Genomic DNA, 25,807 nt, shown 5'->3' with positions numbered 1-25,807 from the left:
CCTGTAAAATATGCAAATTCACTGTTTTATTCTATTTTCACTTTTTTAAATCCACTCTATTATTTTATTCCACTGTATTTATTTTCACTGTATTATTTTTACTTTTTTATTTCACTGTATTAATATATTATTTAAATACTTACGTAACATTTTTTTAATAAAGCTCCGATTATTGATAGCATTGGTACATCTTTTTAAAAAACCATATAAAATTTTTTTTACTGCATTATCTTTTGAAAGTATTTCATTTATGCGATCTTCATCGAGATCGTCTTTGAATATTTTTAAATCACCCTCAAAATTTTCAACTGATTCTGCTAAATTATCAATTGAAGTTATATATTTCATGATATAATATATTTCCTTCATACTACTTTTTAATTTTAAGTGACCACGTATTTTTTGAATTATCTTTGGACGTTTAAATGTATAGTTGCGCGTAACTTGTACGACTCCCGGTGATACGATTTTAAAAGATTTGGTTAAAAATTTTTCACATAAGTTGTTCATGTTGAAAGTGTTGAAGACGATGTGCAACTGACTCGAAAATTAGGATTAAAGATGTCGGAAAAGCACTCCCCACTTACGTTTTAGTTTTTTCTTTTTTTAAATAATTTTTTATCTTTTTTAAATAATTTTTTCTCTTTTTTTTTTTTAAATAATTTACCAGTTGCTATTTTGCATAATCTATTGTAACTTGAAATTTAAATTTTTGATATCTTCCAAAAAAGCTAATAAAGATCGTTGTTAAATATTTAATAGATCTATATTCTTTCTAAACACTCGGGGTACAATTTTAAATTGAATAATAGTGCTGCCAGACAATAAACAAAAAAGTTTTCTATTTAAAAAAAAAATTTTCTTTGGAAAAAATAAACTCAAACTAATTTTATATTCTAGCATTTTAATTTATACATTTTAAATAATCAAAAGGACATTTTTTTTCTCGCATAATAGATCTTTAGACCCCTGTATTCACCCTGAATTTAAAAAAAAAATACGGCGCCAGCAGTAAACAGTTCCATTAAAAATAAATATAGTTGAAAAATACCAAGACAGTAAATAATTATTTTTCGAACAAAAATATTGTAGTCAAAAGAAAAAATATATTTTTGTATAAAGAATAGAGAAGTTTCTATTTTCATTTGCATTTTTTCCTATACCTGCTTTTTTCGTTGCTCTCTTTCTATCCAGCTGTGACGCTCAGGTGTGTCATTGTATTATGTAAATATGCGCTATTTCATGCAAGTATGTCACTCAAATAATAATTGTAATAAATATTTCAAGTACAGGTGGCGGTAATTACGATAAAAATAGTATAAATAGAGCTGATAAATCATATTTCATGTTAGTTTATTAAAAGGGTACAATGTATCTATTTATAATTTTTTCTGTGTTAAGTGTTTCGGCTGCAAGTAAAAATGACTATACAGTCAAACAAATACAAACAGGTGCAGGATTATTTTACGATTATTTATACGATTTTAAATTTTCAATAAATAACTGGAAGCTAATTACATTCATTGAATTAGATTGGTATATAAAACAACAACCATATTTAAATGATGACGTAATCAAGGCTGTAAAAATATTAAAAGACAAATGTACACATGTGATGCATTATACGCAGTCCCTGTGTGACGCAGTAATACAAAGGCAACATACGGTACAATTAAAACTAAATGTTACAGAAGAATATGTACGTCAATTGAAAGCAATTTCTACGCAACCTGAAATAGAGAAAGATATAAGACAAAAGCGTGATGTATTTAATGATAAAAATACTTTTATAGGCAAGTCTTTTTTTACATCTTTGAGTGATGAGGAATCTAGATTATACAATAATAAAATTGATAACATGTTGAAGGAAAAAAAAAATTTTGTATCAGATCTTGAGAATCTTACGCATATATTACCAGCTGAAGTAGAACGATTTAAAAAAATTTTAATAGAATATTCAACTATAGGTAATTCAACACTTGGGTGGTTTTACATAAGATTAGAAAATTTTAATAAATGGTTTGGTTATCATATTGAAAAAGAAAAACAAGTATATTGGGAACTGTATTATCAAACAATTCTCTATTTAGATGACTTTGGCAATGTTGTAGATGGATATAATCATTTTTTAAAAATTGTAATTGATTCCATTAATTTATCAAAGCTAAATATACTTCATCCTGAAATATTATCAGCAGAAAAATTAGAAGGCTCACTTGAGTTTTTTGCAAAACATAGTGGTGAATTTAATTTACCTATGAATATAAGAGATGCCATAGCTGGTCATCTGAGTAAAATATCACAAATCGATATAGGTTATGACAATGGTAGATTATTTGTTTTAATGAGAATTCCATTGACTGAAGAAAAAATTTATCATATACATAAAATAAGATCGTATCCTATTGCTCAGCAATTAGGGAATAATACAATAGGATCAGCGTGGATAAAACCAAGAGCTAATTATTTGATTTTGTCATCAGATCAATCGCAATATACACTTGTAAAAAATAAAATTGATTTACCTTTTTGTCAAGCAAGTGTAAATATACATATAAGTGAATCATTATCATATCCGATGTATGAGAGCTCACATCAAGCTGGTTGTGAAATTTCTCTAATTACAAAAATTAATGAATCGCCTTTACTTAATTGTGACATTAAAATTTCTCGTCATTTTACGCCGTACTGGAAAAAATTAAGTAATGAAAGACGAGCGTTATATAGTTTACCAGGAGAACAAGAAATACATATACTGTGTGAGACAAGAAAAAAAAAACTATTGTTATTCGTGGTGTTGGTATACTACGGATCCAAGCAGGTTGCCACGCACGCATAAATTACGAAACAATTTTCGGTCAACAGGTAGTAAATATTGATACCATATATGAATTTAAAACTACAGCGACATTAAATGTTACAAAACTAATGCCTGAAATTGTTGATTTTACTATAGGAGAAACAAACTATTCATCAGCAAACCCAGCCGTATTGATTTATGATATATCTCTTAAAGAAATAAGAAAAGAGATATTAAATTAAAAAGAAAAATAAATGAAAAAAATCATTCAAAAAATATTATATTTAAAATTATTCTTGGTGAAATTATTATGGCTACATTATCAACCTCCATAATTTCATTTCCACCGATTGTAATTATCATAAAAAAAATTTTATCTTTCTTTAAAAAAAAAAAGTGTCATATGGATGTGAAGACCGTCCCCACCTCAATATCTTATCCTTCTACTTATTAATTTCCCCACTATTCAATATCTAATTGTATAAAAGTCGATGTAATGATAGCTAAAATTAAAAGTTAACCATGGAGTCAACTAGTAATCTTCTTCTGTCACATTCAGTTGCGCTTAATAAGTCTAAAACGAAAAACCTACGTGTTGGATTTGGAGAAGATTATCGAATTAATATTCAAATCTGTGACAATACTTCAAGAAAAGGTATTTCGTTTGCAGTATATAAGTGGAAAAATTTTTTGGATAAACTAGAATTTATATTATCTTGGTACTCAGCTAGTGAAAAAACAGACGACTTGAAAAAAAAATATTCTCCAATTGAGTGTGAAGACATTAAAATATTTTTTAGTTATTCATACAAAACGAGGTCTGTTGTATTTGATCAGGGCTCTGGAAAAATAGCACTACATGAAGTGTCGATGAATGAAATTGTGAATAAATTACCGTGGGTTGATTGCTGCATAGAGAGTCTGGAAAATATTCCTGTCGACATTTACAATCATGCAACAATATTGTATATGCATAAGACTATAGGAAAAGATAATCTTGATTTTCCAACATCTGATTTTTTAAAACAAATGTTATTAAAAAATTTCTACAAAATTTCTGACGATATTGAAAGTACATTAAAACAAGTAAACTTTTTGTCATATAAATTATTTTTATTTGAAGTAATATTATATAATTTTGATCGTTTATACATTGACATCGAAAGAGCTTTTACAAACCGTTGGTAATTAGTAATACTACATCATGTACGATTGGATTATTACGACGAATGGATATATTAATAAAGACTATACTTATATACCAAAAGAAATTGCTGTTGCTAGTGTAATTGGTAACGTTGTAAATCATTGGATCCTCACTCCGCCCTGTGAATATTCAGAACTACCTATGACTGTCAAAGTTGAAAATCAACGACGACTAAAAATACATGGACTACATTGGTTTGATGGAGAGAGCGACATAGGAAGAGTTCTTGATATTTTACGTTCAATTGCAAAACAAAGTAAATTAATTATTACATGTGGAGACGAGTCTGTAATGTATTTACAGAATCTTCTTGGTCGAGATATTATAAACGCTGAAAATATGAATGAATGGACTATATTTGTAGCAACAGAAACATCTAAATCTAAATGTATAATTCATAATAATTTACCATATCATGAGTGTGCACTTGTACATGCTAGACGAATAAAAAAATATTTTTTAAATAAAATGTCTTCAAATAAAAATTGTAGTGTTGACGAAACTGGTTAAATATTGTAAGAAAAGTATGTCGAACGGAAATGAATATTAAAAGAAAACACATGTTCAAATAAAAATAAATGTCAATAACCTATGTCTTAATTATTTTCCTATATTTCCCAGCTGCATACAAATGAGTCATACTTGAAATTTTGGTTAAAAATTGAATAATAAAATAATAAATTTAATAATATAAAAAAAAAATTAAAAATAAAATAAAAAAAAAAATTACACCTGGGCTGACTCGAACGCTAGACCCTACGCTTGAAATATTAATATAACTTTTTATTTATTTGAAAAATTATCTGCGTCAATTCCGATTGTTAGTTTAAACATCAAAGAATAATATAAAAGTAAAAAAAAATTTTTAACATTTTTATTCATGACAATATTGACAATTGAAAAAGTTGCTATGTCCCTGTATGATAATACACGGGTCTGACTCGTACACTTTAAATGCTCGTTATAAATTAATTTAAAATTATCTGCGTCAATTCCGATTGTTAGTTTAAACATCAAAGAATAATATAAAAGTAAAAAAAAATTTTTAACATTTTTATTCATGACAATATTGAGCATTGAACAAGTTGCTACGTTCCTGTAAAAAAAAAAAAACACGAATCCTGACTTGAACACTAGCACTACAAACATGGCCGCCCTACACTAACACTTATTTGGCTCACACACATTTTCCATTCAAACTTTTGCTGGGACTTTTGCTGCCGCTGCAGCGCTATAAACATTTTACACTACCAAAACAAGACCCGCCCTACACTAACACTTGTTTGGCTCACACACATTTTCCATTCACACTTCTGCTGACACTTTTGCTGCCGCTGCAGCGCTATAAACATTTTACACTACCAAAACAAGACCCGCCCTACACTAACACTTGTTTGGCTCACACACATTTTCCATTCACACTTCTGCTGACACTTTTGCTTGTAGTCTGCTTGCACCTATGCGCGCGCACACATCACAAAATAATATTTTAAAAAAAAAAATAATATTATTATTCATATATATACATACGTACATATATAAATAATAATAACAATAAATAAATAATAAAAAAATATATATGTAATAAAAAAATAATTATTATAATAATAATAATAATAATAATAATAAATAATAATAATAATAATAATAAATAGTAATAATAAATAAATAAAATAATAGGGGTGGTTTGTTAAGGGTAGTTTTTTTGAGGGAAGTTTATCAGGGTCGTCGCGTATGGGCCTCGCGGAGTTTGTTGGTGCTCGAGGGGGGAACGCGAGCAAGCGGCACAGAGGGAAAGGGGGCAGGTAAAAAAACGACTCCCAAAACCGGTTTTTTCGTGGATTGTATACCATTTAACAGCACGCTGCCCGCTATCTCTCCCTATACTCTACTTACGCCTCGACAATTAGTATTTGGTAAGATAACAAAAATGCCATCTAGTATTCCTCCGGTTGAGGAACACAATCTAACTTATAAGAAATATTTAACTAAATTATTTACTAAAATACGCGATGTACAGGACGAAGCAATCGGCAATTTAAATTTAGCAAAAAATAAATCCAAGCATTACTACGATTGATATACAAATCCACGGGAATTTTCGGTCGGGGATAAAATATTTTTGTTGAAAGAAGGGTTGGTGGATAAATTTGGACCACAGTGGGAGGGACCTTATGAGGTTGTTGAAAATTGTGGAGATGAGAATTTAAAAATTAATGTTAAAAATAAAATAAAAAAGGTACATAAAAATAAAGTTCGTATATCACATATTGATTAATTTAAATATATATATATGAAAAATTCACATAAAATTTTTTTTGTGTACGTAATAATAAACAAGGATACAAAACACTATACACGGAAAAATAAAAATTAATCACGGAAATATTAAAATTTTTTTTTTCTTCTCGAAAAATTCCTAGTTTTGGTTCTAACAATCTTTTTATATATAGATTTTTTTTTTTAGTGATTAACAAATTAAGGGTGTTATAAAATAATAAAATAAATTTTTTTTATGAAAATTTTTTTTTGGTTGTTTTCTTTGTGGTAAAATTAAATTAGCTATAAACATCACTGTGTTGTGTACTAAAAATGGGGAATAAATTTTTATATATACAATTTTTATTTATTTAGAAAAAAATATATTTCAGAATGAAGACCATTCGGGTCATGTTATGGGTGTTGTGCCAGATCCAGCTAGTGTTGGCCTGGAGTGGGTTCGATTGTGGACACGGGGGGATTAACATATCCACTTTTTCACTATTACACGTAAAAGAATGTGACATTAAACAAATTACACCAAATGAAACGGCAGTCAATATACAACTCATGCAAATTACTGATTTTCGTGATGTAGAAATACGCGAATGCGCGGTTGAAATAACGCGTACGGTCGCTCGTTGCGGAATGTGGAGTCATATTAGTATGGTACCGAATTTTCAGAGAACTTATTTTAAAGATATTGACCGGGAAAAATGTGATATTTTAACGGAAATGGGGGTTTACAAATATTCGGATAGTTTATTTATGTTGAGAGACACATTCGTACCCAAATCACGAGCTTATATTATTACACTAGAATGAGAAATTGCGAAACCGAAAGAAATATTTTAAAACAAGCATCGATAACAGCACCATCACACCCAGATTTATTCGCGTACACTTTAATGAAAAGACCGGGTTATCAAGCCATTATTGCGGGAGAATTAGTACACATTATTGCATGTCCAGAAATTCATTGTATTCCTAGACAAACTGAAGCTTGCTATCAGGAAATTCCAGTTACCTGTAACAACGCAAGTTATTTTTTAACACCAAAAACGCACATGATAGTTACTAGAGCCACTCCTATCGACTGTAATTCATTACTACCAACGGGTTATAAAATAAATAATAATTGGTATTACTTTAACCCAGAGTCTATGATCGCGCCATCACCAAAAGAAATATCTGTTGATTTGAGAAACGAATGGAAATATAATAAGTCAAGTAATTTGGGAACTGAGGGTATTTATAGTTACGGAGACACGTTAAAATTGGGAAAGAAAATAATGCAAAGATTAGAAATGCCAATAATAATGAGTACAATTGCACGAGAGGCTATGGGCGAATTTATACACACTGAAAACTTACACATCGAAAATTTATTAAACACAGACAGATTCAGTAATTTTATTGAAGAAAAAACAAAAAAATACTGGGAAAAATTTCTATTATTTGGGACAGCCACGTCAGGGGTGATCGGGATAATGTACATACTACACGCTTTAAAATTAATTCTTAACACATTGATACAAGGTTACACAATTTATCAGGTATGGGGTTGGAGTACTAGACTACTGGGGGCGATGTGGGAATTATTAACGGTTTTTTTTATCCATCAAGCTCATAAAAAACAAGAAAAAGAAAGAGAAAATGCCAAAGTTCAATCAAACACTACTTTAAATTCTGAATTTGACGACTCATTGGAACTAGAAATAATAAATAATAAAACAATTAATAAAAAGTCACAAGAGTCCGGAGACATGCCTCCTGTACCACCGAGAAAGAAAAAGAATAACACAACAATCACTAATTAATACACAAAAAAATTTTATTATTATTCAATTAAAATTCACGCGATATTATTCTTTTTTTTTACAGATAAAATAGATAAAATTAATTTAATTTGGACAGACATATTAATTGGACTGAGATATTTTTTTTTACCATTTAACACTACAACATGTATACTAATAAATTGAACAAACAAATATTTAATCATCACAACACACTACATTACAACCAACAACAGGAAATTTTAAACGCAATTTTTACTAATAAAATTTTTATGGGGGACAAAATTATTCGAAAAATTTCACCAGAAATTCTATCAAATAATAAATTATATGAAACTAGTAACTATAAAATATACAGTAATAAACAAATAACACATTTAAATTTTTTAATTGATGATAGACAAATAATAATGACAATAAAAAATGACTTTATAAATGAATTAAATATAAATGGGGACAATCAAATAAACCGCGAAAAGTATTTTGATATTTTGGAAGACGTTAAATATTTTCTAGACAATAATTTACTTTCTCACACGGAACAAAACGAGGGAATAAATCAGAAAATAATCAAACACTTTCCGATATATACTCAGTAATTGAATTCATGCTACACAACACATATTGTGAACAACAATTATACAACGATACAATGGCACTTATGGACAACACACAAAATAAAAATTTCGACAAGAAAAATTACTGCGCAATCATTAATCAAGAAAAGAAACTGTTACATTTAGTCGCTGAGGCCGCTCAGTATGCTAACGAAAAATCGGACAATGAAATCGGGTTAGAAGACTTACGGGACTTGACAGTCACTGACAATCACGAAAGTCGTATTGAAGCTCTTGGACTAGCAAATATAATCACTAACACAAATAAACACATGACATCAAACGACTATCACACACGAATTAAACAATTAAAAGAATATTTAATTGACCGGGAAATAGATGAATTAGTTTTACTAGAAATTATTGCAAAAAGAATGAACACATATTTAATATTTAATATAAATGGGGACAATATTTAGACAAAAAACCTAGCCAATAATAATAAAAATATAATTACACTAAAGGTAGGAAAATATGAAACGACAAGTACAGGTAATGACATTAATGAAGTAGTAAATAAAGTGATTATATCAATGCTTGAAATATTACTAACGACTTTAAATCAAACCACAGTTAGATTAATTAAGATACAACCTAAATTTTCTAGTTACATAAAGTCATTGAAATTATACTGTAAAAAAATATTTGTTGTATCGTGTACCGTTGGTCAAGAAACTACTATAGGTGTAGCCGAGTCGGTTTTCGCGGCGCGTAGTTTAGCGGCGTTAATCATGCATGAATATAAACAAACTATACCGAAAAATTAATAGACAAATACAAAATAAAATAAAATTTTTCTTTTTTACAAAAAACACCTAAAACAAAAAAATAAATAATTTTTTTTGGGGAAAAATAAAATAATTAATAATAATAAAATTTTTTTATATATAATAAATAAGGTAAATTCAAAAAAATAAAGAGGGTGAAATAATGGGTTAGAAAGCGATCCTTTATCTTCCTTATATAATATCCTCCTTCAACGATATATTTTTTTTTTTACCCTGAATCCTACACAAAAAATTAATAAACAAAAAAAAACAATAACAAGTTAGTACACACAAGTTAGTACACACTACATCATACACAATACAATATAAACATAACATGGGCGAAAATCTACCAGCAACGAGTCACACTGTATATAGAGGTAAATGGCAACGGCGCCACACGCTATATATATACAGCTTGACTGGAGCATCAAGAAACCTTGGGCCGACGGCAAGAAGAAATCAAGGGGAAACAACTTAGACTACACACTCGTGATCAGCTGGAGAGGAGAGTACTACAAGCGGAGTCGGGAGGGACGCAGCGAGCCAGGAGAATCACAGCGCGAAGAGGAGAAGAAGAAAATAATATTTAATTTAGAAAATGACAAAAAATAATGAATGGGATAATGAAATATGAAAAACAAAGACACAAATTATAATGGTATACTTTGTTATACTTTGTAACACCGGATACAACTCTCAAACAAAAAATGTTAGTCACAGATTCGGCGTTGACCGCTGTGAATACATGCTCTATATACAAAAAAAAACTAGTATTTAAAATTCATTCAACACAAAAAAATAGTGGTAAAACAATTTTTTTTATATATAAAAAAATATATGTTTTTATTATTGACAAAACAACATGAATGCTAACAAAGGCTTGGATTTAGACTCATTGGAAAAGATTTGTAAATACCTAACGTTAGCAGAAAAAGTGGAGTTTATTTTAGCAAATGATGAACTAGATAAAAATGGAAGTGAATTGTTACATAAAAAAGAAATAATAGTGAGAGACATGGATCTAAGTGACAAGCAATTCAGCAAGTTAATAAGGGTTAATAGTGAAATTCTAAAAAAAATAAAATTATCAGTGATAGTGAGTCAGGAAAGAATAATTCCGGCATTAATAAGATGTGTGAATTTAACAGAGATTCAAGCCAGTTCATGTGGACTGACCTCAGAACAATTAATTTTAATTGCAAATTCCTTGATCAAATTGGAAGTGTTAAATATAAGTGCAAATGCGAATTTACGAAGAGAAGCAGTAATGCTTACTACTTTAATGCCGTCTTTACGCAAGTTAATTATGTATAAACTTGATTGTGTCGACGACAATATATTACACGAATGCACCGAACTTGAAGAAATTGACATTGGTAAAACAAAGGTAACCGAAATAGGGTTGCTGGAGTTTGCCCATGCAACCGAAAAATTGACAGTCCTTGGGATTGAGGAGTTGTTTTTGTCGTGGCAAGCAATGGATGAGTTGGTTCGGATCTTGGAAGAAACACAGCGACGGGTGACGATCATCTCAGACAAACATTCAAGGACAAAGTTTGTCTCACTGTTCGACCTGGAATTCGTCACCGTAGAAGAAGAAAGCTAAAATAAGATAATAATTTAATAATATTTTTTTTTTCTCTCTCTAAAATATTTTACATTCAAAATTTAAATTCTTTTCATATATTCTTTTTTTTTACGTATATAGTCGACGTATGGTTAGAATAAAAATCAATCTCTTTTACAAAATTTTCTTTTGGGGTAATCAAGATAAAATATAAAATTTTCTTTTTTACTTCTCTAAGGGGATAAAGAATTTTCATGCCAGAAAAATAATATAATAAATAATAAAAGGGTAATTACAACTAAAATCTATAATAATAATGAACAAAAAAAAAACAAAAAATTTATAAAAAAATACAAAAAAAATAAAAAAAAAAAAAACAAAAAAATACCAATAATTGAAACTTGTTTTTATATACATTCATATATTATAAAGGGGAATAATAAATAATTATATTTTAACATTTTTAGAATAAAAAAAAAAAAATAAAACATAAATTAGTTTGGGAAAAATACAAATAAATCGTGCCCTAAATTTTAGGGAGTAATAAATATTATTGTAATAAAATAAATTCAAATTAAAGTTTTACTAAATAATTTAGGAAATAATAACAAAAAAATTTATAAAAACAAAAAAATAAGTAAAATATAAAACAAAAATTAACAAACAAAAAAATTATAAAAAAAAAATAATAAAAAAAAAGGGGGATTAGTTTACAATACTGTAAGAGATCTCTTACGCGCGCGTCGATGCTAGGTAAATTCCGCGTGGGTTAACGACAAAAAAATATATTTCTGATATAAAACAAAAAAATAATAATAATAAAATCAAAAAAAAAAACAATATAAACAAAAGAACCAATAATAAAATTTTTTTTTGTAATCTCTCATTTTTTTTTACATCACTGAAAAACCTTGGGAGGAATATAATAACAAAATTTTTTTTTTTCAACAACTAAATCATCACCAAAATAAATAAACTTTAAACAAAAAAAAAGAGCAACAACAAAAAATTATGGTACACATTAAATATAACTCTCAAGGTTAATTAAAAAAAATAATGACGAGATTCCAACACCTTCACACTGTCACAGGAAATTATATAGGTCAAGTCGACTCGCACGGAGTAAGCCTAGCCGACGCTCACCCGTAAGAGGTCTCGAGTAGAATTTTTTTTATTATTGTTAGAATAATTTTTCAGTACGATTAAAATTTGTTTTTATTTTACAATGTTAAATGGGGAATTAATAATAAGATAAAACCACTGTAACGGCTAGTAACAATTAGAATTTTTTTTATAATTCGTTGCTGTCGTTCAACAGACAGACAACGACCTTTTGTGGGAAGGAATTGTTACGTTTTGGTATAAATAATAATTAATAATCGATAATAAATAATAATTTAATAAATTTTACGGATGTCGAGCAAGCAATAAAATTTTTCTTTTTTTTATTTTTTTTTATTTTCACACGGAATTAAATTCAAATTTTGCATTTTTATAAAACAATTTATTTTTTTTCTTTTTTTATATTAATTTTGGTAAGCAGTTTTCAAAGTCACCTCTGCAACGCGAGACGCCACATCCGTTGAAGTTGCTAGATAATTATTTATTAAATTGTTTAAACAATATTGAATATGCTGACTACTATGGGAACCATTGTATCTGATTGGTTCAAGAAATGGCACCACTTTTCATCCCTACCCAATAATTTAATTTTATGGGAATAATTTTATTTTTAATTTTAAGGAGCGTCACTCTCGCGATGACTTTAATCCGAACAACATTTAATTAAAATTTTAAATCAATTTAAATTCAAACAAATACTTAGTAATATTTCATAAATTTATAATAAATTGTTGATCATTCCAATTGATAAAATCTTATAACAAAATAAATTTAATCCTATTGAGAAAGTTAATAAATAACGTATAATATATTATCAGTGCATAAAAAAATTTAATGAAATAACTGTGTAAAATAATTATTCCTACAAAAAAAATACCCATTCTAAATCCTAACATTTACTGTGAATTTCTCCGGGGTGTTGTTTTCTGTGCTACGAGTTGTGTTACCTATGGGATTATTTGAAAGTTTCAACATCATCAGGCGACCATCCGATTTGACACGCTCTCAACAAATTACTTTTGGATAAATAACAATAAACAAGGTAGAATCTACAAAATTTACACATTCCCTCCTAACCCGTTACCCTGTAGGGAATAACAAAATACGAGGATTTAAAAAAAAATGTTAAATACCAAGTTTATTGAATTAAATTAGTCCTAATAAATTATATTATTATTTTTCAAGTTAAATATTCTTCTTTTCTTTTGTTATTTCATAGACTAATTTAATTAAATCAACCTGGTACGTAACAATATATATTTTTTTTTTTTATTAAAAAAAAATATATATATAATATAATATTGTTGTCTATATTATTCAACGAAATATTTAAATAGAAACTTTTATTAAGTCTTGCTGTTGGTTTGACTACTGTAATACTTCAGCCATTCGTTGTGTTTTTTGATGACGTATATATTTATATATGCTGAAAAAGATGCTTCGTAACGTCTTGTAATATATATATAATTTTTTGTCAAAGATTTTTTATATATATATATTCTTGATTTGCGTGCATTTGTTTAAATAAAAAATTTTATTATAATATATTCTATATATATTTTAATAAAAAAACTAATTACTACCCTGAACGGTGGATCACTTGGCTCGTGGGTCGATGAAGAACGCAGCTAATTGCGTGACAACTTGTAAACTGCAGGACACATGAACATCGACATTTTGAACGCACATTGCGGTCCACGGATCCAATTCCCGGACCACACCTAGCTGAGGGTCGTTTATTATACAAAAAACTGCTTACATATATATATATATATGTACTAGCGATAAATGAATGTTCGTATTTATTACGTCATTTTAAATTATATTATTTATTTATATTAAATTTTTTTTTAAATTTAATATAAATAATAATAAATATAAATATATACATACAGTGGTGGTTTCGAGGACTACTTCATATATACAATGGTGGTTTTGAGGACATTTGGTGGTTTTGAGGACGGTCCCCAAAACAACATCTCAGTTAACGGTGGTTTTGAGGACGGTCCTCAAAACCCCATTTGAAAAATATGCTTTGGTGGTTTTGAGGACTTTTTATTTTACCAGGTATAATTTTCATAAATTGAAATGTGAAGTAGGTATTACGATCGATTTATCTTCAATTGATTCCATCTCAAACTATAAATAGTATCGATTTGATGGAAAAATTCAATTATTGACCAAAATAAGAATTTTTTCGTGTGTCCCTGAAACCTCCATTCCAAGAACATCATTTTTCGATCTAATAGAGTTTTCAAGGACTTTTGATAAAAAAGCAAGATTACTGCGCTAAATGCATTTTTACGATTCAATTCAAACTACAAACATGTTCTCAGTGAATTTTCAGTATAAAAAAAATATCACTATGCTTTATAATAACATTTAACATAATTATATCTGTTTTAATATTGCATGTCCCCGAAACCACCAATAACTACCTTTTTTTTCACACTGAGGCAGTTTTGAGGACTTAATTTGTTGAACCTCAATTCGATAAAACAGTCGAATTTATGAATTTCGATATGAATTTTCTGGCAGTTCTCAATAAGATTCTTCCCTTTTCATAAAATTCATCGTTGAAATTGCAGTCGACTGGATAATAACTGTCGATTCGACTTTAATCTAAATGTCCCCAAAACCACCATTTTACGGATTTCGTATCTCCAGCTATTGGCAGTTTTGAGGACATTCTGTAAAAATAGAAAATGCACAGGAATATGCAGATAGAGTGTACTCGTTTTTAATAATCTTTACGGATATCTGTAATCTATGAGAGATAACAAGTTTTTTCGGAAAATACAAAAAAAATTGTTCATCAAATAATTGTTGAAAGTCCTCGAAAGCACCGTGACATACAATTTTTATAATTATAGAATGGTTGTTTCGAGAACATATGCTAAAATTTGTTACGAGTTCTACTGAAGTTTTCTTTGTGTCCACAGAACGTAAAGGTTTAGAAATTTCATAGAACCTTTCTGATAATCTTAAACGATACTCAAATATGAACGGAATTCACGACGTAATTTCAAAACGACCTCAAAACCACCATACTACGAAATTTTTTTAGTCGTAGAACGGTGGTTTTAAGGACTTGCAGCCTATACCGGAAATTATAAAATGAATATTTCAAACTCGAAATAAGGCCATTCTTTTACACTGGAATTTATTATAGTCTTGAAAATTTATTGGACAAATCAAATCCTAAAGACTATCACACGAGACCAGAATATAAGGAAATTCTCCGACGAAAAACGCGTTGACTGGGAAGACGGTCGTTCTGTATTTTTTCGACATGGAAAGTTGAGACAATTTTTTCCGGTTTTCCGGAACCTCAGAAATAATTGATCACCTTGAATCAGTAGCCTGAACAACGAGATACTGCCTTAATTTAGTAGCATTAGAAATTCTTAGATACCGTCGGAAAAACCAGAACTTAATTCGTTTCGATAACAATAACTGAAACTATGTGTTAGACAGTAGGTATTTAGCGAAAGACCGTTTTCTTAGTTACAAGTTCTACTTAATTTTTCGTGATGTCCACGGAACGTGCCGGTTCGGAAATTTCATAGAAGTTTTCTGATAATCTCAAACCATACTTGAATTAAAACGGAATTAACGACGTAATTTTGAGACGTCCTCAAAACCACCATACTACGAAAGTTTTTTATCCGTAGAACGGTAGTTTCGAGGACTCGCAGCCTATACCGGAAAGTATAAAATAAATATTTTAAACTTGAAATAAGGCCATTGTTTTACACTGGAATTTATTATAGTATTGAAAATTTATTGGACAAATCAAATCCTAAAGACTATCACACGAGACCAGAATAAAAGGAAATTCTCCGACGAAAAACGCGTTGACTGGGAAGACGGTCGTTCTGTATTTTTTCGACATGGAAAGTTGAGACAATTTTTTCCGGTTTTCCGGAACCTCAGAAATGATTGATCACCTTGAACCAGTAGCCTGAACAACGAGATACCGCCTTGATTTAGTAGCATTAGAAATTCTTAGATACCTATGGAAAAACCGAAACTGAATTCGTTTCGATAGCAATAACTGAATCTATTTGTTAGACAGTAGGTTTTTAGAGAAAGTCCGTTTTCTTTCTTACAAGGTCTACTTAAACTGTCTTGCTGTCCACGGAACGTGCAGGTCTGGGAATTTCATAGAACCTTACTGATAATCTCGAACCATACTTAAATCAAAACGGAATTAACGACGTAATTTTAAGACGTCCTCAAAACCACCATACTACGAAAGTTTTTTATCCGTAGAACGGGGGTTTTGAGGACTTACAGTCTATACCGGAAATTATAAAATAAATATTTCAAACTCGAAATAACGCCATTCCTTTACACTGGAATTTATTATAGTCTTCATAATTTATTGGACGAACAAATCATAAGGACTTTCACATGAAACCAAAATATAAGAGAAAATTCTCCGACGAAAAACGCGTTGACTGGATAGACGTTCGTTCTGAATTCCGCCTTGATTTAGTAGCATTAGAAATTCTTAGATACCTTCGGGAAAACCGAAACTGAATTCGTTTCGATAGCAAAAACTGAAACTATGTGTTAGACAGTAGGTATTTAGCGAAAGACCGTTTTCTTAGTTACAAGTTCTACTTAATTTTTCGTGATGTCCACGGAACGTGCCGGTTCGGAAATTTCATAGAAGTTTTCTGATAATCTCAAACCATACTTGAATTAAAACGGAATTAACGACGTAATTTTGAGACGTCCTCAAAACCACCATACTACGAAAGTTTTTTATCCGTAGAACGGTAGTTTCGAGGACTCGCAGCCTATACCGGAAAGTATAAAATAAATATTTTAAACTTGAAATAAGGCCATTGTTTTACACTGAAATTTATTATAGTATTGAAAATTTATTGGACAAATCAAATCCTAAAGACTATCACACGAGACCAGAATAAAAGGAAATTCTCCGACGAAAAACGCGTTGACTGGGAAGACGGTCGTTCTGTATTTTTTCGACATGGAAAGTTGAGACAATTTTTTCCGGTTTTCCGGAACCTCAGAAATAATTGATCACCTTGAATCAGTAGCCTGAACAACGAGATACTGCCTTAATTTAGTAGCATTAGAAATTCTTAGATAGCGTCAGAAAAACCAAAACTTAATTCGTTTCGATAACAATAAATGAAACTATTTGTTAGACAGTAATTATTTAGAGAAAGACCGTTGTCTATGTAACAAGTTCTACTCAAACTTTCTTGGTGTACGCGGAACGTGCGGGTTCAGAAATTCCATAGAACTTTTCTGATAATCTCAAACCATACTTCAATCAAAACGAAATCAACGACGTAATTTTGAGACGTCCTCAAAACAACCATACTACGAAAGTTTTTTATTCGCAGAACGGTGGTTTTAAGGACTTGCAGCCTATACCGGAAATTATGAAATAAATCTTTTAAACTTGAAATAAGGCCATTCTTCTACACTGTAATTTGTTATAGTTTTAATAATTTATTGGACGAATCGAATCATAAGGACTATCACATAAAACCAAAATATGACGAAAAACGCGTTGACTGGAAAGACGGTCGTTTTGTACTCTTTTAACATGGAAAGCTGAGACAATCTTTTCCGGTTTTCCGGAATCTCAGAAATGATTGATCACCAGTAGCCTGAACAACGAGATACCGCCTTGATTTAGTAGCATCAGAAATTCTTAGATACCTACGGAAAAACCGAAACTGAATTCGTTTCGATAGCAATAACTGAATCTATTTGTTAGACAGTAGGTATTTAGAGAAAGACTGTTGTCTTTGTTACAAGTTCTATTTAATTTTTTTTGGTGTCTACGGAACGTACCAATTCATAAACTTTTTCCGTTAGTGCTTTTAGGAACATGAAACCCAAACTGAAATTCATACAATCGTTAAGTATGACTTAAAAAATGGCGCATTGTATGTTTACTTTCAGAACTCTTTAATTGCAAGTTCAAAAATTTTTCTTCTAATATTTTCTTCATCCTATGATATTTTTCCATTTTTTCTCGATTTTCTCGGTTTCAGTTCGCTTCGTAGAAATAGATGATGTTATACACGTATTCCAAACAGTCATAACTCTGTACTCTATTTTCTATCATTAGTTCGATCAAGTTCTATGAAGAACCTTTAAAACGACCAACATAATCTAGATAAAAAAATATAATAGAGGGGTTCGAGGACATCATGTAAGATATATAAATAGTGTTTTATCTTCATTAAATTCATGTTCAGAACTTTGTTTTCGAATTCTTCTTACATTAAACGCAAGTGCTATCATATTTAATTTTTTTCAAATCTATGTTATCGATGCACGGATCTTACCCAAATACAGTCCTTAAAATCACCTCTTTATAAGTTTCGAAAAAAAGGTATCAGAGGATATGAGGACTTCATGTAAAAATAATACAAAGAAAATGGCACCGTGACAATAGTATTTAACTTATGTTAATGTGGTAATATTATTATATTAAATATATATATGTTTTGTTATTGTTATTTATTTTGTTTTGTTTGTATTTTAATAATTTTTTAGATTTTTTATTTAAAATTTTTTTTAAATTTAAATTTATATATATATTGTAACGAGATTTGGCAGATCTCGCGCTCCCGAAAATAATTAGAGGTCTGGTCTGAGGGGTTTTATCGACTAAGACGCTAATTAATACCACCGGTTTGTAAGTGGCCTCGGTAGTGACATCCATTTTCGCCTGAATGTCAGTGTTGACTTGGTAGACATCCACCATGAGTGGATAATCCGGATTCCTACCCTGGCTACGACAGATTCGTATCCCCTACTTCGACACTCCCACCGGAGAGTCGCATCGAGGTGTGCGCACAGATGGTCGTATGGAGTGGGTCAAACGGGAGTGAGGATAGAGAGTCCATAAAACTGGTGATCGCTGGCATCTCACTGCCAGTCGTCGGCCGGCTCTCGGAGCTGGCTGATGGCACCGGGACTGGTGACAGTCCGTGGTTGGCTTCCGATGAAGCTAGCTGACTCCTTGGTGGAGTTGGCTGGTGACTTGGTGATGTCGACATGCTCCTATGGAGGAGCTAGTTGATATCATTGGTGAAGCTGGCATGACTCCTTGGTGGAGTTAGCCGACTTAGACGATGACGTCGACTGGGTCCTAGGATGGAACTAGTTGATGTCACTGATGAGTCCAACCAAGCTCCCGATGCGTGGTGCATGCTCTCGGGGGTGATTTACGATGTCGCTACGCTGTATAGGTAGGACGTTGTATATCACTCGCTCTTTCGCTCTAGTGTGGTTACTTACTGTCAGAGTAACCTATAATCGAGTAGCCAAATGCATAGAGTGGTCCGGCGTAAGACCAGCGTGGCTGCGGATGGACTTTATGTTCGACTACTTGGTGCACTAGAGTGAGCAGGCAATAGGAGGATATTCGGTGAAGCCTGTGAGGTACGAATATCCTCGTTCTCGTATTGACTCAGGTTGTGCGAGTGAGTTAAACCAAAGTTAATGATCCCGGTAATAACCGCCGCCGCGGGGTGAGGTTATTACGCTCCCGGCCAATACTAGAAATCGTATACATTTTAGTAATGGTGCCAGAGTGACGTTTTGGAACTAATATGGTCGACCGCGCCCCTCTACCATTTTCTTACTGAACTAGTCGCTACCGAAATGGCCGTCGGCGGCCATTGCTCCCGAAATTACCCCACGGTCCGTTGGTTGCCGTTATACACCAGCTGGCTCCCTCCTGGCGGTAAGAGAGGAGGATGGTGAGAAATCCTCGTTGATCCCATAGTAACTGAGGCTTCTACTTTATCGGTGGAAAAATCAGTTACAATATATATATTTAAATAATAAAATAATTAAAAACGACCTCAGAGTAGGTGAGACTACCCGCTGAATTTAAGCATATTATTAAGCGGAGGAAAAGAAACTAACTAGGATTTCCTTAGTAGCGGCGAGCGAACAGGAATAAGCCCAGCACTGAATCCCGTGGTTTTTGCCACTGGGAAATGTAGTGTTTGGGAGGATTCATTTATCCCGTAATGTTATTTTGTGTTTAAGTCCATCTTGAATGGGGCCATTTACCCATAGAGGGTGCCAGGCCCGTAACAACTAAAATACATTTCGGGAGAATTCCTCCTTAGAGTCGGGTTGCTTGAGAGTGCAGCTCTAAGTGGGTGGTAAACTCCATTTAAGGCTAAATATGACCACAAGACTGATAGCGAACAAGTACCGTAAGGGAAAGTTGAAAAGAACTTTGAAGAGAGAGTTCAAGAGTACGTGAAACCGTTCAGGGGTAAACCTGAGAAACCCAAAAGATCGAATGGGAAGATTCATAAAATATGTTTAATATTAATATATATTATGATATGTTAAAATTTTTTAATTTTATATTAAAAAAGTTTTCATACATATATATATTATTTTATTGTTTTACATTGTCATTGTGCACTTCTTCCTTAGTAGGACATCGCGACTCGTTAAATGTTGATTTACGACCAAATTGGATTAGACTTTATATATTAATTTATTTTAATGTATAAAGACCAATTTGTGTTTTCTAATCAAGTATTTGACGGTAATCGTATGGTATTAAGTCGCATAATAATATATTTTTGCGTTCTCTACCCGTCGCAAGCGAGGCCTTTTTTATTAGTTTACAGTCTTTGTGCTGTCTAATAAAAATTGTGCCAGCTGTTGGCTATTTACGGTGTTCTAGAACTGACTTATTTTATTATAAATAAAAATACCTGTCGGCGATGCTATTGCTTTGGGTACTTTCAGGACCCGTCTTGAAACACGGACCAAGGAGTCTAACCAATATGCAAGTCATTTCGATTATTTTTCATCTATAAAAAATAAATATAATTAAACCTAAAGGCGTAATGAAAGTAAAAATTATACTTGTATAATTAATGGGAAGATAATTTATATTACGATATTAATTCGCATTCCCAGGGCATCTCATTTTTATAATAATTTCGATTATTTTAAAAAGAGGTGCACCCAGAGCATACACGTTGGGACCCGAAAGATGGTGAACTATGCCTGGTCAGGACGAAGTCAGGGGAAACCCTGATGGAGGTCCGTAGCGATTTTGACGTGCAAATCGATCGTCGGAACTGGGTATAGGGGCGAAAGACTAATCGAACCATCTAGTAGCTGGTTCCCTCCGAAGTTTTCCTCAGGATAGCTGGCAACTCAATTTATAATATATTTTTTCGAGTCTCATCTGGTAAAACGAATGATTAAAGGCCTTGGGGCCGAAACGACCTCAACCTATTCTCAAACTTCAAATGGGTGGGATCTCTGGCTTGCTTGAATATATAAAGCCATGAGATTTCGGATCAGAGTGCCAAGTGGGCCAATTTTGGTGAGCAGAACTGGCGCTGTGGGATGAACCAAACGCTGAGTTAGGGCGCCAAAATCGACGTTTATGGGATACCATGAAAGGCCTTGGTTGCTTAAGCCAGCAGAACGGTGGCCATGGGAGTCGGAATCCGCTAAGAAGTGTGTAACAACCCACCTGCCGAAGCAACTAGCCCTGAAAATGGATGGCGCTGATGCGTCGTGCCTATACTCAGCCATCAGTGACAAGTGAAATGTTAATAAATATTTATATATATTACATTATGAAGTCCTGATGAGTAGGAGGGTCGCAGCGTCGCGCAGAAGGGTCTGGGCGTGAGCCTGCCTGGAGCCGCCGTTGGTGCAGATCTTGGTGGTAGTAGCAAATACTCCAGCGAGGCCCTGGAGGACTGACGTGGAGAAGGGTTTCGTGTGAACAGCTGTTGCACACGAGTCAGTCGATCCTAAGCCCTAAGTGAAAACTTATGTTAACGTTGGTGTTATTTTTATATATTTTTTTTATAAATTTTATATAACAAATATACACCCATTGGGCGAAAGGGAATCTGGTTCCTATTCCGGAACCCGGCAGTGGAACCGTATGAAATTCGGGCCCTCGTAAAGGTACTCGTCGGGGTAACCCAAAATGACCTGGAGACGCCGTCGGGAGATTCAGGAAGAGTTTTCTTTTCTGTATAAGCGTTCGAGTTCCCTGGAAACTTCTAGCAAGGAGATAGGGTTTGGAACGCGAAGAGCACCGCAGTCGCGGCGGTGTCTGAATCTTCCCCTCGGACCTTGAAAATCCAAGAGAGGGCCACGTCGAGATATCACGCCGGTTCTTACCCATATCCGCAGCAGGTCTCCAAGGTAAAGAGCCTCTAGTCGATAGACTAATGTAGGTAAGGGAAGTCGGCAAATTGGATCCGTAACTTCGGAATAAGGATTGGCTCTGAGGAGCGGGGCATGTCGGGCTTAATAGAGAAGTAGGTTGGTTGAAAAAAAAATAGCCTTGTCATCTAATTATTGACGCGCATGAATGGATTAACGAGATTTCCTCTGTCCCTATCTTTTCGCGGGAACATAATAGTCTCTTTATGCGATACTTATGGGGAGAGAGGAGTCATAAGTAGAAACGCACGAGCAAGTAGGCACTCTCTGATTCCTTGATCTATACACTGCGGGAATATAATTGTCTCATTATGCAGTACCGAGGAGATGGGGAAGGTTTATTTGACCGAGTCTGCGATTTCGTTGACCGAGTCCGTTAGTTGAGTGCACGATAAACTGGCGGGCTATCCTCTTCCTACAGAAACTCCGCGGGATCCGAAATGTCTCTATATGCGGTACCTCTAGAGGGAGAGGAGGGCTTCAAAGATGTAAAATAATTGACAACGTCCGCAGGTAACTGCACGTGAGAGTCGGAAACTTAGGTCAAACCATCAGGGATTCCTAAAGCTAAAAGTCATATTTTACATCATGTCACTAAAAAGAACAGCAAGAAAATCAATCTGTTCGAATTACTTGCAGTGACAGAGCATCATAACGTTTTGATGCAAATGCACCGTCATCGTATTCGTGACGAGCATAATAATATGTCCAACAAGAATCCCTCTGTTCCTATTCCTCCGCGGGAATTTAATTGTCTCTTATGCGGTACTTATAGTGATAGAGGAACCATAACGAAGGTACACACGAACGAATAGGTGGCTTCCGCTCCTGGTTTTTACACCGCGGGAATTTAATTGTCTCTTGATGCGGTGACAAAGGGTGGCGGGAGAGACCAATTCGAGAAGGTGACTTCGATGATCGAGTCCGTTGGCCTGAGACTACCAACACTGGAAGTTCGTGAAAAGTAATGAAATATTATAAACCCATAGTGTATCATGACGAACACTCCAAGTGCCCGTGGGTAGCCTCTTTTTCAATATATAAAGACCTCTTGCACGGGCAAGAACAAAAATGTGACCATGCTATGCAGCGCTAGCTGTGGACCTTTTTGAAAAAGTCCAAGAAACAAGTGAAAACGAGAAAAAATAACAACAAAATAGCATCGCTCACAAGAAAATGAAACTGTTTGCGTACATGCCTGTCATGGATCCTTAATTTAAGACCAAGACAGGTCATGTGTACTCTCGAATTATCACGGATTGGCTCATTAATTGCAATAAACACTGTTTACGCTTGGTTATTATGCACCTGTAAAACTTGAATATAATCCTACAATGCAGAACACAAAAATACGTGAAGCCTCGGATTCGGTAACTCGGCACTTGAGAGTTATCGTAGCGGACTGTACCGCAGATCCCTAAGTGCACCTCGAATATATTAAAAAGGCTAGCCTACAGGACAACTCTTCACCTCAGCATTCTGAGTGGAAGAACCTAAGGCACGTGAACAGAAATCATAACCCAAAACCAAGTACCCTCCGCATTATGCAAATTAATGCCAGCAGGGGAAAAACGGCTATGGAGGAAATTAGAATGGAGCTTGATTCTGGACGAGTGGATGTGGCCCTTATTCAAGAACCATACACACTCCGCAGAGAAGTCAAAGGGCTTGGCAATAATATGAGAGTCGTATCACATGGTGGAGGAGGAGAACCCTTCGCTGCCATCGCAATACGACGCAAGGATCTTGATATCCTTGCAATAGGCCAACTATGCTCGGAGAACTTCGCGTGCGCCAGTGTTACCGGTACTTTTGGTTCAATATATTTGATCAGTGCCTATTTTAGATGCTCAAAAGCAGATAAAAAGGAATTAATTGCTCCCCATCTAGACGAATTAGAAAATATTCTAAGGACGCTAGAAGGGAAAAAAGTACTGGTCGCCGCAGATGCCAATGCAAAATCCACCAAATGGTGGAGCAAAGCCACTGACAAACGTGGTGAAGCTCTTGAGGAAGTGATAGCGTCACACAATCTTGAAATTGTGAACAAACCTGGTCAACAATATACCAGAGTTCACAATGGACAGAAGACGAATATTGATGTAACCCTGGTAACACAAGATCTCAGTAACAATATCGCTTCATGGATGGTTAAAGATGATATAGTGGACAGCGACCATAATGTCTTGGAAACTGTACTAAAATTTGAATCTAAAAAGCCATCCATCCGAAAAGTGCCAAGAAACGAGTCATTAACTCATTCAACCCCAGAAAGGTTTAACCTTGATACGGCCAATTGGCGCAAGTTCCAACTGAAACTAGCTAATATAAAAGGACCTCTGAGCAATGCAGAAATTATGAGTGCCAAGAATGTGGAAACATATGCAAAGCAGCTCGAAAATATAATACTGCAAGCCGCTGAGAAGTCTATCCCGAGAAGGAGGCAAGTTATCAGAAAGGTACCCTGGTGGAACGTAGAACTCTCTAAACTCAAGAGAAAAACCTACAGAATGAGGAGAATGGCTCAAAACACGAGAGCTCATAACCACGAATCGTTGAAGATCAAGTATAGGGCGCAAAATGCTAATTATAAAAACTTGATCAGAAAAACTAAGCGTGAATGGCAGCAAAAGCTCGCCACGAAACTTGGTAACGAAAACCTGTGGGGAGAGATATACAAAGTTTCAACAAAAAAGGTGAAGACGCAGCAGGTCCTGAGTACAATCAAAAAAGGTGATGAAAGCTCTCCAGATTGGAAAGAGACCGCAAACATCTTATTGAACACTCGCATACCGGACGATTCGAACATAAACGAAACATCCACTCATGAAGCCACTAAAAGGAGAGCAGAGGCAAACATTTCGAATATATTGGCACCTTCTTTTACAGCAAAAGAAATCGCCACCACACTGTTTGACTTTAAAAATAATAAAGGTCCTGGCAGAGACAAGATTGAAACTGAGATGTTAAAAAAGTCCTGGGGATGCTTGAGTAAAGAGTTTCATGACTTGTTCAACGGATGTTTGAAATACGCTACGTTTCCTGAAGTCTGGAAGACTGGTCTACTGGTAGTTTTAAAGAAATCACCAGAAAAAGAGGCGAGTGATCCGAAATCATATCGGCCAATATGTCTCCTACCAATATTAGGAAAATGGCTCGAAAAATTGATTTCGAAGCGTCTCCGACCAGTCCTCGACGACGTCAGATACTCTTCACCAAGGCAGTACGGTTTTAAAGCCGGAAAATGTACTGATGATGCTATAGTTCACTTGAAAAATATAGTGAAAAATAGCAAGGACAAGTATGTCATGGCAATTGCATTTGATATATCAGGAGCGTTTGATAATGTCTGGTGGCCATCAATAATAGCCAACCTTAATAAAAGAAAGTGCCTATCGAATATATTGAACCTCGTTAGGAGTTATCTTTCGGA

At 33.2% G+C, this 25,807-nt stretch overlaps 1 non-coding gene across 1 annotated transcript; it reads left to right on the top strand.

The window, feature by feature from the left end:
- The first annotated feature begins 13,721 nt into the window (after window positions 1-13,721).
- On the top strand, window positions 13,722-13,876 carry LOC122859956. The gene has a single exon (XR_006374400.1). It is a non-coding gene; the product is annotated as a 5.8S ribosomal RNA (ribosomal RNA).
- The last annotated feature ends 11,931 nt before the right edge of the window (window positions 13,877-25,807 follow it).

Source organism: Aphidius gifuensis, linkage group LG6, assembly GCF_014905175.1.
Source record: "Aphidius gifuensis isolate YNYX2018 linkage group LG6, ASM1490517v1, whole genome shotgun sequence".
Classification (NCBI taxonomy): domain Eukaryota; kingdom Metazoa; phylum Arthropoda; class Insecta; order Hymenoptera; family Braconidae; genus Aphidius; species Aphidius gifuensis.
This window is presented reverse-complemented; position numbering and strand designations above follow the sequence as displayed.